This window comes from Saimiri boliviensis, chromosome 10, assembly GCF_048565385.1.
Source record: "Saimiri boliviensis isolate mSaiBol1 chromosome 10, mSaiBol1.pri, whole genome shotgun sequence".
Lineage (NCBI taxonomy): Eukaryota > Metazoa > Chordata > Mammalia > Primates > Cebidae > Saimiri > Saimiri boliviensis.
In genome coordinates, this window is record NC_133458.1 from 104,325,209 (window position 1) to 104,342,889 (window position 17,681).

The window sequence follows — 17,681 nt, forward strand, 5'->3', positions numbered from 1 at the left end:
AGGGCTCTTATTCTGGAACTTGGCTCTATGCTAGAATCATCTGGGGGTTTCTAAAAGTACTGAAGCCAGTGATTTCCACTGAATCAGAGGCAATTGGTGTGGGGTACAGTTGAGCGTCTGAGGACGGCAACCTTCCACACTTCTCCATTGATTGTAGTTGCAGAGGGGTTTGAGAATCATTCCAGGTCCCAATATGAGGACATGAGTAGAATGGTGTGTGAGTCCGAGGATTGTAGATGTACAGATACCAGTTTCTGCAGAAAGTTCTTACAATGTTTTATCCATATAGCTGCAAATTCAGTGAGTTCAATGTTTCTAGTATGTCAGTTCACCTTTCAATTGGAAGACAAATCAAAAACCACCACAACAGCATGAGGGATGATCAGTATTTCCTGGTCAATATTTAGTGTGTGAATTTACAGTTTCACCAAATACCGATACTTTCTACTAATTAGAACATTTGTAAAATTTTCTTTCAAATGAAACAGCTACAAGTCATTTAATATTTATTTGAGTTTTTTTTAACTCTAATTTAATTTGTGTTCAGTGAAAACAACTTAAACTAGATATATAGACCATCTTCCAACTCAAATGTTATAAATGTGCTCCTGCCAGGGATTTACATCCAATGGAAACAAATAAATACATATTTTATTTCTCAAATTTTACATGAAGGAAAATAACATTCCCAAGGGCAAAAAACATAAAGATACAAGCAATAAAATGAATTTCCTATGTAATGCTAATTACTATATCAATTTGCTTATTTATTTATTTAGTATTATTTAGTAAATATATCATTTACCAGGATTTATAATAACTATACCATTCATTCCATAGAAGGTTCCAGAAGTACAGCATTAAATGGCATTTGGTACTTAAAAAGCAAGTAACTTATAAATTAGAGTCTAGTTCAATAAGAGCAAGGGCCAAAGAAATAGTACAGTAATCAGCACATTAGGCACATAGTAGATATTATTAAAAATGACTTATCAATCAAGATGGCAGGTTAGGAAACCCTAAACCCTCTTCCCTTCAATGAACACACCAATTCAACAACAACTCATGGGCATATTCCCTTTGAGAGAAATACAGAAACTTGTTGAGAGGCTCCAGTAGCTGGGTTGAGCATAAGGCTACCCACATCAAAGCTGCTAGAGAAACTGGATGCACCTTCTTGCCATAATTCCTACCCCTGCACAACTAAATAAAGTCAGAAAAAATCTCCCAGTTCCCATCTTCTTCGTGGGAAAAGGAAGAGGTGAACTACATGTCTAATGCCTCAGCTTTTCTGGGGTTGCCCAGGGTGCTGGCTTCTGTCCGGCCTGTCTCAGAACACCAACATAATCTAGCTCATTGGGGGCCAGTGTGAATACAGATGGCATTCTGATCTAACACACAACTAGTTGTCACAGCCTCACCCCTCGATTAGCAAATAATAAATAAACAAAAGGCCCCATATCCCACAATCTCCCTGGGGAAGAATCAGAACATCCAATGGTCATGCATTTCTGGGGGTTACCTGAGGAACTCATTTCAGTCTCAGTTGTCTTGAAGGATGGAGGGGACTTGGCATACTCTCCACACTTGGGGCCACTAATAATGAAGGCAAGTTGGGCCTGCATGAAGGTTGGAGAGGCCTCCAGAGTCTCTGGCTGGTCTGACCATCAAAAGCCTCCTATGTGAGGCCAGGTCATGAATGCTGGGAGATGTGGCCACTCTGTCTAATGTTCAGACCCCAGCATGGAGGCCAGGAAGAATTTTAAAAGTAGGTAAATATTTCCAAACAAGGGCCCTAGATGAACCTTCAGAAACTGACTGTAATAAAATAGAGTTATATGATTTGCTAGACAGAAAATTCAAATAGTTATCAGAATGATCACCAAGTTCAGGAAAAAATGAATGGAAAAAAAGTAAACAAGTAAAAAGTAAAAATTGCAACAAAGCAAAGTTATTAAAAAGAACCACACACACACACACACACACACACACACACACACACATCATGGAGTTGTAGGACACAAATTGAACTACAAAATTTACCAAAGGGGTTCAACAGCAGACTAGTTCAAGTAGAAAAGAGGATCAACAAACTAGAATGCGGGACACTGGAAATTACTCAGAGGAGCGAAAGGAAAGAAAAATAATGAAAAAGAGTGAAGAAACTTAAGGGACTTTGAGAACACCATCAATAGGGTCAATTTACACATGACAGATGATTCAGTAGAAGTGAGAAACAAGCAGACAAAAAAAAAAAAAAAAAAAAAGCATGTATCTATCTATATAAAGAATGGTTGAACACTTCCCAAATCTAGGGAAGAGAATTCACATCCAGATCCAGGAAGCTCACAGAATTTTAAATATGATGAATTGAAAACAAAAAAACAAACCAACCAAAAAAAACCCCATTAAACCCTATTATAATAAAATTCTCAAAAGTCAAAGTCAGAATTTTGAAAGTAGCAGGAGAACAGTGATTCACCAAGTACAACAGAGCCCACCTAAGATGTTTTTCAGCAGAAACCTTTATAAGCAATAAAAGAGTGGTGAGACAAAGAAAATCAAAACAAAATCTGCCAACACCCCTAAAGCCACAGCTGAGGCAGTTCATCCAAAGACCTGCCTAGCCAGAAATGATAAAGAGAGTTCTTCAGGTTGAAACAAAAAGACACTCAACAGCAACATGGTAGCAGAAAGTATTAAACTCATTGGTAAAGGAAAAACATACAGACAGAATACTGTATTATCTGTTTGATTGTAATGGTTGTAGGTTAATCATTTTAATTATAATAAAAAAGACAAAAGACAAAGTAAATCCTTTCTTAGCAATAATTACTTTAAAAGTAAATGGACTAAACTTCCCAATCAAAAAAAAAAAAAAAAAAAAAAAAGCAGGGTAAATGAATGCATAACGAAACAATATCCAACTACAGACAAGTCTCTTTAGACTTAAGAAAACAAATGAGCTGCAAGCATAAGGATGGGAAAAGATATTCCATGCAATGCCAACAGAAAGAGAGCAGTGATGGATATACTTAGACAAAATCAAATTTTGGTTTAAAAAACTATCACAAGAGAAAAAAGAAATAATGTTTAATGATAATATATGTAAGGATTGATTATATAATTTTTATTATATAATTACTACAATTAATTATATTATGACATATAATATACCTACTAAATAATATTGTATAAAATAAGATGTAATTGATCATTATGATTATTAATAATCAAATAATACTTGGTTTATTATCTAATCAATTTTATGATAGGTCTAGTTATAAATATGTATGCATCTGACATTAAAACATCTAATTATATAAAGCAAATATTGACACAACTACAGAGAATAACAGATAGCAATACAATAATAGTAGAATATTTCGATGACCCTCTTTTAATATTTGCTAGAACAACCAGATAGAAGGTCAACACAATTCTGTGGATTTAATTAACACCATGGACCAAATGTACCTAACAGACATGTACAGAATATTCTATAAAACAGCAGCAGAACAGATATCCTTCTCAAGTACATAAAAGTGCAAACTATGGATAAAAGCAGAAAAAAAAAAAGAAAATTAGAAAACATTTTGAGACCAATAAAAATGAAATTGCAACATAGATAAACTTATGGACTGGAGCAAAAGCACTACTAAGATGTAAGTTGATAGCAGCAAATGGCTACATCTAAAAAGGAAGACCCCAACCTAACTTTACATTTTGAGGAAGTGGAAGAAAAATAAAAGCAGAAAAGTAGTAGAAGAAAAGAAGTAATAAAGATTAGAGTAGAAACAAACAAAAATTAGAGTAGAAACAATTTTAAGAATTAAGAAATTTAAGAGTTTTTATTATGAAATGATAAAACTGACGAATCTTTAAAGAAGAAAAGAGACAGAAAAGTCAAATAAATTAAATGAGAAATGGAAAAAGAGACATTACAATTGATGCCACAGAAACAAAAAAGGATAACAAGAGATTACAAAGAACAAGTTTATATGACAAACTGGATAACCTAGAAGAAACGGATAAATTTCTGGAAAAATACCATCTACCAGAACTGAATTATGAAGAATTGGTCTGGGGAAACCAATAATGAGTAAGTTAATTTTACTAGTAATTCAAAATCCCCTAATGAAAAAAGCTCACTACCAGATGGCTTCAATAATGAATTCTATCAATCATTTAAAAAGGAATTAATGCAAACCCTTTCCAACTCTTCCATAAAATTGAAGAGGTAGGAATACTTACAAATTCATGTTATGAGGCCAGCCTTACTCTAATACAAAAGCCAGAAACCCCCCCCCACACACACACACAAACACACACACACACACAAATGACAAGTCAATATCCCTGAATAATATACACTTTTAAAACCCTCAGCTAAGTACTAGCAAACCAAATTTAACAGCATATTAAAAGGATCATGCTCCATGGCCAAGTGAGACTTAGCCCTGGAATGCAAACATGGCTTAACATACAAAAACCAACAATTGTGATAAATAAAGCACATTAACAGAATGAATGATAAAAATCACATCATGACCTCCATAGATGCAGAAATAGCATTTGACAAAACTCTATACCCTTCTGTGATAGCAACTCTTAACAAATTAGATGTAGAAGGAAATCACCTCAACACAATAAAGGCTATATATGAAAAGGTAACATACATAACAATGAAACACGATAAAACTTTTCCTCTAAGATCAGAAAGGAGGCAAAAGATGTTGACTGTTGCCAATTTTACTCAAATAGTAATTGAGGTCCTAACCAGAGACTAGGCAAGAGAAACAAAAAATAGGGATGGGAAAATTTAAATTGTCCCTGTTTTTAGATGGCATAATCTTATATACAGAATACTCTAAAATATACACCAAAAAAGTGTTAGAACTAACAAAGGATTTTAGTGAGCTGAGGGATATAAAAACAACATAAAAATAGTTGCTTTACACACACTAAGAGCAAACTATATAAAAGGAATATTAGAAAAAATAATATCATTTGTAATAACTACGAAAAGAATAAAATACTTAGGATTAAGCTCAACTAAGAAGATGGAAGACTTGTACACTGGAAACTACAAAACATTAATGAAAGAAAGTAAAGAAGACACAAAGGAAAAGAATCCATGTTCATAAGTAGAAAGATTTAATAGTGCATTGATTCAAATCTGCATTACTAGCTCAAATATTCGTGCTGAGGATTAGACATTTATCAACAATTGCCTGGTTGATAAATCCAGCTCAATTTTGCATATACATACTACATTAAGTTTACATTTTATCCCAAACAAATCCCTCCTTGTTTTCTTCGTAATGATACCAACTTCTAGCCTGTTATCTAAATTTTACACCTAAGTCTGATCCATAGTCCATTTCCCAACTTTTTACCCAGTTTTATTCTCGTTTGCTGACCACTGTCTTTACTCCCAGTGACACTGTCTTTGCTCTTGCTACTACGTCATTTTTAAAGTTTCTTTTATTACGGTAAGAAGATTTGACATGAGCTTTACCCTCTAAACAAACTTTTAACTGTACAATAGGGAATTGTTAATTACAGACATGATGTTGTACAGCAGATATCCAGAACATATTTGTCTTGCATAAATGAAATTTATGCCTGTTGATTGGTAACCCCCAATCCTCTCCTCCCACAATCCTCCTAGAAACCAGCAATCTATTCTCTGATTCTGGAAGTTTAATTATTTTAGATATCTCATATAATTGGAATCATCATCAATATTTGTGTTTCCATAACCAGCTTATTTTATTTAGCACAATGATCTTAAAGGTGATCGTATATGTATGAATTCATTCTCTGGTTTTCTATTATGTTGCATTGGTGTATACAGCTGTCTGCCTTTGGCATACTGTTTTAATTATGGTAGTTTTGTCCTATATTTTGAAATCAGGGGTGATGCCTCTAGCTTGTTGGTTTTTTCTCTAGATTTTTCTGGTTACTCAGGATTAGGGGTGTGTGTATGTCTGTGTGTGTGTGGGTGTGTGTGTGTGTGCGTGTGTGTGTGTGTTGCCAGAAGAATTTTATGATTTTCTCTTTTTCTGTAAAAAATGTCATTGGGATTTTGATAAAGCTACATTGAATCTGTAGTCTGCTTGAGGTAGCATGGGCATTTTAACACTACTAAATATTTCTATCCATGAACATAGGTTGCCTTTTCTGTTGGGTCTTCCTTACTTTTGTGTCATTAATGTTTTGTGGTTCCCAGTATACACATCCTCCATCTCTTTAGTTGAGCTTATTCCTAAGTATTTTATTCTTTTTGTAGCTATTGCAAAGGGCATTTTTGTTTCTAATTTTCTTTTCAGATAGTTTGCTCTTAGTGTTTTGAAATACACCTAATTTTTATGTTTTTTTTATATCCTGCAACTCACTAAATTCATTTGTCGGTTCTAACTAATGAGCAATCTGTGGCAGAAACACCCAAGAAAAAAGAAGGAAAGACAAAAACCACACATATATCTGTATGTTGTATTTGAACATGTATTCTTCTCAGTATACGCAAGTGGTTCTTTGTTATCTTGTTGGCAGTTTGTTTGAGATTCAAAGTCAGTAATGTCTTCAGCTATAGTTTGCCTGTTTTCTCCTCTAAACCTCATGTTGAAATTTAATCCCCAGTGTTGGAGATGGGGCCTGATAGGAGTTATGTGGGTAATGGAGCAAATCCCTCATGAATAGCTTGGTGCCATCTTCATAATAATAAGTGAGCTTTCACTCTTCCAGCTTCCGTGGGAGCTGGTTGTCAAAAGGAGCCTGGCAACTCCTCTCTCACTGCTTCCGGCCTCACCATGTGTTCTCTGCACACTCTAATGTTTGAGGCATCAAGAGATTGTTGCCTCCTGATCCCTAGATGCCAGCTATGGTAAATTTTTGTCAGTACAATCAATTGGCTTTATGATTCCATAGCTTCTCATTCTTAACAAGGGTGGTGGTAGCCCTGGTGGACCACTTTGTAAATCTCATTATCAGTCACCTCTGCAATCTGTCTGGAGACTTCTCTTTTTAGCATGATCATTAATTTTTAAGCATTAAACCCCTTTCTTCTTAATGTATTTACAGAAATTCACTGCATTAAATCATTAATTCACTGCATTAAATCCCTTCCTTCTTAATGTATTTACAGAAAGGAAGAAGGAAGAGGAGAAGTAAAAAGAAAAGGAATAGTAGGAAGAGAAACAATAAATGTGTGTCTACTGAGAGACGGCTTGTGGAAAGGGGAAGGTCACTATATGTCAGTATGAAACATTAAAGTTGATGATCTATAAAGCATAACACTTTTAGAGAGAAATAAACATCAGCAGAATTGATTACATTAAAGTATCCATTTCTATACCGAACAAAAGAAGATATGCAAAATGCTGGGAAATCTTTTCCATGAATGTCAAAGGACTTGCAAAATATCCATAAGCAGAATAAGAAAAATATCTTCTAGGTAACTCTTTAATAAAAGGAAAAATTAGAAAAGCAACTATATATAATATTGGAAAAATTATAATGTAATAACTATATGTCTAATGTCTAAACTGTGTTTAGAAGAGTTTCCAAATTTAAGCAAACAAATAATAATAAAAGTAAATGAGATTTACATTCAAAACAAGCTACAAGTTAAGAATAAAAAATAAAATTATCAGTAATTTCATAGGAATAATGATGAAAATGATAAATAATATATAAAATTAAATTAGCATAACTTAAAAGTCAATCTAAAATGTTTCATTATGTATGACAAGTAAAACCAAAACTAAGAAAAGAGGCTTTACAAATTATTAGCAAAAACTGACAACTCAATAGACAAATGACATGTTGTAAGTATTGATTCGAAATGGAAAATGAAAAACGGATAGCAAAGAAGGAAAATGAAGTCGATGTTAATAGTAATAGAATGTAATAACAATAATAATTGAAATAATAGGATAACATTTAATTCTCAGATGATATATTAAGACATCAATCACTATTTGTAAATCATTAACAGAACCAAAATTATCTACTACAATACAATTTTAAATGATTATATATAGTCTAATAAGTAATCAACTAAAATGATATAAACTAGTATTTTCTGCTATAAAACTATTTTTAAATATGTTGGTTTTGAAAATATCAGGTTAAAATGATACATATGTCTGTTTATATTTTGTATGATATCAGGCACATTTGTGTGTGTGTGTGTGCATAGGGGTGTGTGTGTGTGTGTGAGTATACTTGTGTAAGAAAATCACTGGATACCTTATTAGTGAAATATTATTGGTAACTGTGTCTAGTTAAATTTCCAGGTGATAGTATCTATTTTTTTTCAATTTCTATTTTTTCTTTACTATTTTTTCTTCAATAATTTTTGCAATTTTGCATTATTTATGCAAATTTTTTAAAGAAACTATATTTCTGAAAATAATTATTATTGAAATATTGCAAATTAAAGAGGGAAATGCCAACATTATTATACAAATACCTATGTAGTATTTCAACAATTTATGAAAGTAGATGAAATGACAACATTTGAAAAATTTTGCCAAAGATATACTAAGCACGTAGTTTACATATTAAAATATGACTGGGGGTTAAAATGAAAAGCTGGGCTTTATTTATGACTAAATAAATATAATTCCTTAAAACTACAGAGTATTTTTTTTTTTTTTTGAGACGGAGTTTCGCTCTTGTTACCCAGGCTGGAGTGCAATGGCGCAATCTGGGCTCACCGCAACCTCCACCTCCTGGGTTCAGGCAATTATCCTGCCTCAGCCTCCTGAGTAGCTGGGATTACAGGCACATGCCACCATGCCCAGCTAATTTTTTGAATTTTTAGTAGAGGCGGGGTTTCACCATGTTGACCAGGATGGTCTCGATCTCCTGACCTTGTTATCCACCTGCCTCGGCCTCCCAAAGTGCTGGGATTACAGGCTTGAACCACCGCGCCCGGCTTACAAAGTATTTTTTATTTTTTTTTACCAAATTAACATAATCTAAAAATTCTATTTTTTGTATAGCTTGTGGTGAAATGGGCTTATTTAAATAATAATTAATAAAACAAATTTCAAATTTATATTGAAAGGCTGAAATATACTTCAAAAAGGTAATTTTAACTTTTGTATTTTATTATAGGTACATTTGAGATGTAGGAAATAGAAAAAATCCTGTTAGTCTAGCAGAGAGAGAGAGAGAGAGAGAGAGAGAGAGAGAGAGAGAGAGAGAGAGAAATTGAGATACTTCCCACAGCATGGACTTTAATGTTTTGTAGGTATCTAATGCTTATCTTGTCTAAGCACTAACTCAAGATGTTACCTGGGTTGAACGGCTCAAGACCACCTGATTTGAGGATATAGCATAAGGCTTCAATTATCAAGACACTGGTATATTGGTGACTGAATAGATACATAGTTCAATGGAATAGAGACTCCAAAAACAGACTCATACCAATATGGTTAATTGATTTTTGACAAAGGATACAAGTGAATTGAATGAGTGAAGGATAGTCTTTGAACAAGTACTGCTGAAGAAACTAGACATCCAACGCCCAAAAATAAATCTCAGTCTACATCTCACACTTTATACAAGTCACTCTAAATGAATTACTGACCTAAATACATCATACAAACAAAAAAAGTCTTTGATTCCTTAGGTTCTACTAACGGCTGTTAGCTGCTACACTAATGCTGAATTCATAAAGAAAAAAAATGTTAAATGAGACATTTCCAAAACAACAGCCAACAATATTTTGCTCTGTGAAAGACACTACTAAGAGAAATGACAAGACACAGACTGAGAGTAAATATGTGAAAATAACACTGGATGCAGGAAATATAGCCACAATATTTAAACAACTTCCAAAGATGAATAAGGAGGCAATCAGAAAACTGGGCAAAAAGTTTGAATAGACACCTTACCAAAGAAGATATACAGATGACAAATAAGCACAGGCAATGATGCTTAACATTGCTAGCCATTATGATGAAGCAAATGGAACCACAGTCACACACCACTACACATTTCCTAGGATGGCGAAAATAAAAAAAAAAAAAACACTGATAAAACCAAGTGCAGACAAGGGTGTGGAGCATCTCATGCATTTCTAGTGGAAATGCAAAAATGCTACAGCCACTTTGGAAAATTTTCAGGTAGTTGTTTTTACAAAGTTAAGTACATCTTAACATATAACCCAGCAAACCCACTTCTTAATATTTCCCCCCAAAAGAAATGAAACTTTCATTTGTGAAAAAATCTATAAATATTTATAACAGCTCTATGCATAACTGACCAAAACCAGAAACACCACAAACATTCTTCAGTGGATAAATGGATAAGCCAACTGTGGTCCAACTATACCACGGAATATCACTCAGCCACAGCAAGGAACATGCAATAACATAGATTCATCTCAAATGAATTGTGCTGAGTGAAAGATGAACATACTCAAAAGCCTGCCTAATAAGCGTTTCCATTATACGACAGCCTGAAAAATGGCAAAAGTATAGTGATAAGTTTGCCAGGGGTGAGAAAGGAGGTATTAAATTGCAAACCAAAATAGCACAACAGAGTTTTTTTTGGGGGGGGGGATGAAATTATTTTGTGTTTTCACATTATAGCAGTTTTATAACTCTGTATTTTTGATAAGCAAAAGAAATTAATTTGTTGTATGTTTATTAAAATAAAATAATAGTTTGCTGGGCGCGGTGGCTCAAGCCTGTAATCCCAGCACTTTGGGAGGCCGAGGCGGGTGGATCACGGGGTCAAGAGATCGAGACCATCCTGATCAACATGGTGAAACCCCGTCTCTACTAAAAATACAAAAATTAGCTGGGCATGGTGGCGTGTGCCTGTAATCCCAGCTACTCAGGAGGCTGAGGCAGGAGAATTGCCTGAGCCCAGGAGGCGGAGGTTGCGGTGAGCCGAGATCGTGCCATTGCACTCCAGCCTGGGTAACAAGAGCGAAACTCCGTCTCAAAAAAAAAATAAATAAATAAAAATAAAAAAATAAAAATAAAATAAAATAAAGTAATAGTTTAATAAAAGATTATATAAAAGCATTTTGGGAGGCCAAGGCAGATAGACTGCTTGAACCCAGGAGTCTGAGACCAGACTGGGCAAGATGGCAAAATCTCATCTCTACCAAAAAAAAAAAAAAAAAATTAGCCAGATGTGGTAGTGTGCACCTGTACTCCCAACTACTCAGGAGGCTGAGGTGGGAGGATCACCTGAGACCAGAGAGGCTGAGGCTATAATCACACCACTGCACTCCAGCCCGGAAGACTAAGTGAGACCTTGTCATATATATAAATGTAAAATGCATATGAAGATTATATAGGAGCTCGATTTTATATTATTTAAAAATCCTTGTCAGTTTTAATAGCATGAGAAGCAGTGAGGACACTACCAGTAGACGCAGCCCACCCAGTGCATATGTGGTCAATACCACAGGTTTTCAGATGTTCTTAGATCTTCTTAGCCTCCTTCACGTTCAGGTCAGTCACCTGGGTCCTCTCCAGTGTTTAGGAGCAAATGTCATACAGTATTCAAATGTTTTAAACTCTTCCTTTATAAGGAGACTAAAGGCAAATGTTTAAATATTGCTATAGTTTCCATGTGTCTTCCCCAAAAAAATGTGCTGGAAATTTAATACCCAGTGTGACCATGTTAGAAAGTGGGGCCCAATGAGAGGTGAGTAGGCTATGAAGGTAAAGAAAATGGATTAATGCTGGCATCTTGGAATTGGGTTCCTTATGAAAGGGTAATTTCAGCCCCTTTTGCCCGTTTCCTGCTCTCTCTTTGCCCTCCTGCTATGGGATACACAGCAAGAAAGTCCTTGTGAGATGTAAGCCCCTTGATCTTGAACTTCCCGGCCTCCAGATCCATAAGCCAATATGTTTATGTTTCTGTAAGTTACTCAGCCTCTGCTATTCTGCTATAGCAGCACAAAACAGACTACGACACATAGGCAAAGAGGGAGAAAAGGTCTTCTAACAGGGGTTTCTTTCCTTTACAAATAAGCAATTGTGTATGATTGTTTCTAATTTCTTTTTTTTTTTTTTTTTTAGTTTAAAAGAATGACTAAAATGTCTTCCTTTATTTCATAATGTCTTTTTTCTTTGTTCAATTTTTTTTTTTAATTTCAGTAGGTTTTGGGGGGAACATGTGGTGTTTGGTTACATGGATAGGTTCTTTACTGGTGATTTCCGAGATTTTGGTGCATTCATCACCCGAGCAGTGTACACGGTACAATGTGTAGTCTTTTATCCCTCACCCCTCCCACCCTTCAACCTGAGTCCCTAAAGTCCATTGTATCATTCTTATGCATTTGCATCCTCATAGTTTAGCTCCTACTTATAAGTGAGAACATATTATGTTTGGTTTTCTATTCCTGAATAGAATAATTACTTCATTTAGAATAATGGTCTCCAACTCCATCCAGGTTGCTGTGAATGCCACTATTTCATTCCTTTTTAAGGCCAAGTAGTATTCCACAGTATATAAATGCCACATCTTCTTTATCTCTTCAGTGATTGATGAGCATTTGAGCTGGTTCCATATTTTTGCAATTACAAATTGGGCTGCTATAAACATGTGTGTGCAAGTATTTTTTAAATTTATTTTAATTTAAAGTTCCAGGATATATGTGCAGGATGTGCAGGTACAAGTATCTTTTCCGCACAGAGGATTCTTTTCCGCTGGGTAGATACCCTGGAGTGGGATTGCTGGATCAAATTGTAGATCTGCTTTTAGTTCTTTAAGGAATCTCCATACTGTTTTCTACAGTGGTTGTACTACTTTACATTCCTAGCAACAGTGAAAAAGTGTTCCTTTTTCACCACATCCACATCAACATCTTTTTTTTTAATTTATTTATTTATTTTATTTTATTTATTTTTTATTTTTTTTTATTGCATTTTAGGTTTTGGGGTACATGACAGACACAGGTGAGGGGACGGAAGGCAGCAAAGCACACTGCCATGTGTGTACCTATGCAACAATCTTGCATGTTCATCGATTGTTTCTAATTTCTAATGCAATTTTTTTTTTTTCTTTTTCGAGACGGAGTTTCGTTCTTGTTACCCAGGCTGGAGTGCAATGGCGCGATCTCGGCTCACCACAACCTCCACCTCCTGGGTTCAGGCAATTCTCCTGTCTCAGCCTCCTGAGTAGCTGGGATTACAGGCACGTGCCACCATGCCCAGCAAATTTTTTGTATTTTTAGTAGAGATGGGGTTTCACCATGTTGACCAGGATGGTCTCGATCTGTTTACCTCGTGATCCACCCACCTTGGCCTCCCAAAGTGCTGGGATTACAGGCTTGAGTCACTGCACCCGGCTCTAATGCAATTTTTTAATGTTTGGCCCTCAAACGTTCTGTAATATATAGCAGTTACTCTTACAAGTGGAAAAAAATCACATTAGTTTTCATAAAGTAACTTTTCCCCATAAAATATGAACTATGACACTCACTGTTTTGTATCAAGCACCATTAGAAATAAGGCACTTGAAAATGTGCTTCCTAATCTTTTGGGAACATCTTCCTCTAACAAGATCTCACATCTATTTATCCTATATTTCATATTTCACAATCTAAGTTTTGTATCTGCAAAACTCAATGTAAATTATTTCACTTTTGAACAAGATATAACAATATACTTCTGCCAGCATGGTTGCTGCATTTCCACTACGTAGGAATGCTGGCTCGCTTTTGACCTTTAAAAAGTTTTAGCATTTCTATCTATGTCTGCATGGTGAAAATTCTTCAAAATTAAAATTTATAGAGCTGCATTCAGAATATATTTAGTAAGAATGAATAGTAACTTGACAGCCTGATCTCAATGGGAAAAGCACAATATGAATTTTTTTGCTGTAAGATGTTACTCTTCCAAACTAATAGTAGCCTGTTCTGCCTCCATGGACCAAGAACTGTGTGGTGCTTTTCTCAGACACAGTGAGTGTTCTTTTTATCCATTTAGTATGATCAATTACTGCTTTCCTTTTTACTTTGTTGCTATCTAGTGCACCTGAGGGAACATAAATTTAATAGTAATTTATGATCTTTAATAGTAAGAACAAGTATTCTCTATTAATAAATGTGTAAAACTGAATTTCATGAGTCATGTGGATTTTTATAATAAACCCAGGCTGTATTACAGGAAATGACCATTTATTCAAGAGTAGAAAAATAAAATATTCTAGTGGTTTAAATATTCTAGTTAACATTGAGATGACTTACATAAAATAATTAATGATTTCCAGTCATATACGATCAACATAATTTAACTGCTTTGCTGATAAAGAAGACACTTGGAGATACGTTCTAATAAAGAGAGCAAAATCACTCTTTTCTATTTTACTTTCCTCTTCTCAGCCAAAATGCTATTATTCCTGCAAGTAATCATGTGCTTTTAAAGAGTAAAACCAATAAAAAATGGAAGGCAAAAGAATTGTGTGAAATAATCTAAGGTCAAATATTCCAGTATTCTGGTCCACATAAATTTTTAAAAATTAAAATAATATCATTGTAACAATCTGCCATTTTTTGAGATTAATATTAAATAGGAAAGATGCGTAGAAAATATTTTCAAAGCTGGCAATGTTGTTTCAGTTATTAGAAGTTAAAGGCAATGAATTTCCAATTATCAGTAGTTCTAACATGAAAACTACAAGCCCATTAGCTTGGCATTGAGATTGGTCAAATAATCTAATACATTATTAAAGGAGTGTTATGTTTCTCCTAAAATGCATTCGGGTTCACTAAGAATAACTTACGTAGCACTAAACTTGTTTTTTTATCTGATAATGTTGCTGGCCTGCTTAAAAAAATGGGTAAGTATAACAGTATATTTAGAAAAGAGCATAAAATGATATTTTGATGGAAAAGATGAAGAAATAAGGGCTTGCTGCTGGTTGATTTAGGGGAGTTAGTAACTAATTGAAATGCTTAAACTAAAAGTTACTCATCAATTTTGTAATAGAAGAGAGCTTTGTTTTCAACCCTGCCTTTTCAGCATTAAAAAATAAATAAACTGGATTAATTTGTACAACGTATGGTTAAAAACTATGTTGACTATTTGATGATAGAAGAGACCAAATTTCGTATGATGGAATGAGAAATTCATAAAATTTCAAAGAGCAAGAACATTAGAGTAAATCTAGCAAGAAAGTATATATAAACTGTACAGTAGATGAACATTAAAAATAAGCACACAAGAGCAAAATGAGGAAATACTATGGTTTATCATGGTTTATGAATGTGGTTCCCTAACAATCATAAAATTTAATTACAGTGTGATAGTATTAAGAGGTGCAGTTTAGGAGGTGATTAAGTTATGAGGGTGGAGCCCTCAAGAATTCGATTAATGGCCTTGTAAAAGAGGTTCCAGTGTGCTGTTTTTTTTCTTTTGCCCTTCTTCATTCTGCCATGTGAGGAAGTAGCATCAAGCTACCATCCTGGATGCAGAGATTCCTCTTACCAGGGACCAAATCTCCCAGCCTCCAGAGCTTTGAGAAATATTTTTCTGTTGTTAACACATTTCCTAGTCAACAATGTTTTGTTGTAGCCAGGAACAGGTTAAGAGGTCACATAACAGTAAAACTTGCAGAAAGAAATTATAAAAGAGGTAGTTGGCAGTCAGAAAAACATGAATCAGCAGCATAATAGGACTAAATCGCTACTGCCATTGGCAAAAGTGTAAACAAACAATTCAAATTTAGAATTACGTAAGTAGTTGCAATTCTCCAGCCCAGAGTTTTAGTTTTCTGTTTTCAACAGTATTCTGTATAGAGAATATTAAACTGAAATATATTTAGAAACAAATAGCCTGGATAATGAAGCATTGGGGTATATTTGGTCTGAGAAAAAGAAGAATGTGGGCAGAAAAAGAAAGGATTTGCAGGACCACCTTATGAAAAAGGCTGTGCTTGACTGCGGCCTCTGCTGGTAGGTAGATCCCAATAATTAATCAAGTCAATATCTAATCTGATATTGAAGGAACTCAAAACAATGACTCTCTTCTAATTTTAATTATACAAAGTGTTTAGGGTACTGGGATAAAGCAGGGAGGAACTTAAAGGTCATTAGTATAAATGGGGATTGCAAAAATCGCTCCTCACCTTTAGGGGATTTAAAACCCTGTGTGTAATAGTGCCATTTTTATGGATTGAATGTTAGAGTCATAGGAATTCCTGGTTCCCCCCAAAATAACTATCTCCTGACACATCTACACGAATTACAAATACATTTTACTCAGAGTGAACTCCTAGAAAGTCACATATGCCCCTGCACATGAGGTATAATTATCAAATTATTACAGTATGTCTTTAAAATTTTAAACTTTAGTTCCAGAATTAATTGTGAAATTATAGTTATACTGTGAATTTAAGGAATATCTATCTATTTATCTATACATAAAGAGTGTAAGTTTATATTTGATAGACAAATCATTTTAAAAATCCAAAAATAATTCATAGTGGTTTCTCTTTTCTTATTGTTTCCAAATTTTTTAAAGTTCTTTCTATTTAAAGATACGGCATAATAGAATGTGGTAGAAGGATTTAGGTTTTCCAGGAATTTCTTTCTATTTTCCAACCAAGCTTACATAGTTGAAATATACCCAAAGTTAGTGCCATTTTGCTTAAAGCAAATGCAATTTCAAACTGAAACAGTCTTACTTAGGTTTAAAATAAGAAAAACATTGAGTGTTGCTTCACCACACACTTCCTTCTGTCTGCCTCCCTGCATATTTTTACCACAGTGTCTGACGTGAGTGTGGCTCTGGGTGGCTTTATTAAGTATATAAAACATCGCACCTATTGTGTTGAATTGGATGGTTACTTCCAACAGACATGCATACACAGAATTTGTGAAGGTCACCGTATTTGGAAAAAGGGTCCTTGCAGATATAATTAAGGATACCAAGTAAGGTCATTCACCACTATCTGAATGGCCCCTAAATTCAACTACAAATGTCTTTATAAAAAAAGGAAAAGACACAGACACAGAGCAGAGCATGTGAAAATGGGGGCAGAGGTTGGAGTAATGCTGCCACAAACCAAGGAATTCCTGGGGTCCCCAAGAGGAGGGAAAGATTCTCCACCAAGCCTTCAGACAGTGTGCACCTGCTTCCACCTTCATTCCAAACCTCTGGTCTTCAGAATTGTGAGAGAATAAGTATGTGCTGTGACAATCACCAAGTTTGTACTACTTTGTCACAGTGGCCCTAGAAAACCAATTGAGCCATTAGTTTTATTTGACCAGAACCTTACTTTTAAAATACAAAGATTCACCCGTGGCTCAAAGAAAAATAAATATAAGAAAAAAGAAGCAAAAGACTAGGTTGTCTGACACAGTAGTTACCGTACTCAAAAGAAAGGAATTAGTGAGGGACTACGGAAAAGTTCCTTGGCCTCTTTATGGAGCCTGGGAGCTGGGAGCTGGGAGCTGGCTAGTAGATTTGTTACACTTTTGGCCTCGAGGGTTGTTGTTGATAGCGATTTTTGGTTTTTGGTTTTTGTGGGTTTTTTTTTTTTAAGACAGAGTTTTGCTCTTGTTGCCCAGGCTGGAGTGCAATGGCGCAATCTCGGCTCACTGCGACCTCAACCTCCTGGGTTCAAGTGATTCTCCTGCTTCAGGCTCCAGAGTAGCTGGGATTACAGGTGCCCACCACCATGCCCAGCCACTTTTT